The following is a 1553-nucleotide window of genomic DNA, read 5'->3' on the forward strand; positions in this document are numbered from 1 at the left end:
GAACCTTCCCGGAGTTATGTTGCATAAAGAAGATGAAGATATTTACTAATAGGCTCTGCGTACTTTTTAAAAGCTGTTTGGAATTTTGTCTGCGCCAGTACTTTGCTTCTCGTCCAAATTTAGTAATAAGGATAGAACACCAGATTCAACAATAGACAGCGTTCCTAACAAGTAATGATCAGCTCTGTTAAAGAGCGCCTATTTCTGTACATTACCGGGGGTGAAAACTGAAGTTAATCGGTGAAACTTGTTTGCTTTTTTCTTTGCGTCGAAGTCGGACGGCTGGGAATTGCGGTGTAGCGAACTGCGCATGCACTGGTAAAATTTTTCGGGAGAATTCTTGATAAAGTTGGGCACTTTTACGCTTGAAAAATCTTTCTTAGCATCACGAATTTTGTGTTTAAAGACGACGTCATAAGATTTAATTGCGTCCAGTAATCAGAACTGAAACAAGACTTCCTGAATTTTCTTAGTCGCTTGATTCTGCGTTTTATGTGAATTATTTCTCGATCAATCCAAGGTCTTGTGTTTTTCACTGCGGTCTTGACAAAGCTTTTAATAAAGTGAGCAACGTGATCTTAAAGGATAACCGCACTTCATCGATGCTGAACCGTTCAACTTCACAAATTTTGTGGTATTCGGAAAATTTCTGCATCAGGTAAGTCATTATAGCATTGTCTTCTGCTCTTTGAAGTAGAAGTACGCAACGTTTATGGGCTCGTGAGCGGACACATTTGAAACTGGCAATGTAGAAAGAACACTTATATGATCCGAAATGCTATTGACAATGTCCACGTCTATTTTGTAGGAGACGATATTTCTATTTCTACGCGAAATTCAATTACCAAATGTGTCTGACTGCCGAAAAAACGTATTTTATAAAATCAGTAACTATCATGGAACAGGACGGTGGGTTTTACTATCCATTTTGTAGTTGAGTGAACGGTCACTTCATATACAAATGTCCGTAAAATGATGGCCATTGAAGTATTAATCTAAAAATTTCTCTTGGAGGAAATGGTTCTCACACATTTTTCATCCCGCCGCAGTGGCTCAGTGGCTAAGGCGCTGCGCTGCTCAGAATGAGGTCGCGGGTTCGATTCCCCGCCATGGCGGCCGCTTTTCTGATGGAGGCGGAAAACAAAAACGCCCGTGTGTACGAGATTTCAGCGCAGGATAAAGATCCCCAGGTGGTCAAAATAATCCGGAGCCCTCCACTACAGCGCGCCTCATCGCCTGCGTTGCGTCGGCGCGTTAAAACGCTACCATCATCATCACATTTTTCATCCAGGCGTTTACTATGTTTATTCGCGTCACTCTAGTGTAGCCATTTCACGTAGAAACTTGAGCTGCGCAGGATCATAGCTAGCTTAAAATTTCTTTACCAACTTTACCACATGCACTATAATTGTCGAGGGAATGGAGCTCCAAGAGCATTAAAAACGTTCAGCGAGAACACCTCACAGTAAGACGTCTAGGCGGCCAGTCAGCCACATTCAAATTAAATCAAATCGTTTATTTTCCTTTCTTTTACAAAAGGAGGGCACAACCGC

Source organism: Haemaphysalis longicornis, unplaced genomic scaffold (assembly GCF_048455015.1).
Source record: "Haemaphysalis longicornis isolate Haplotype H1 unplaced genomic scaffold, Haemaphysalis longicornis Haplotype H1 scaffold_1, whole genome shotgun sequence".
In the NCBI taxonomy this organism is placed as follows: Eukaryota; Metazoa; Arthropoda; class Arachnida; order Ixodida; family Ixodidae; genus Haemaphysalis; species Haemaphysalis longicornis.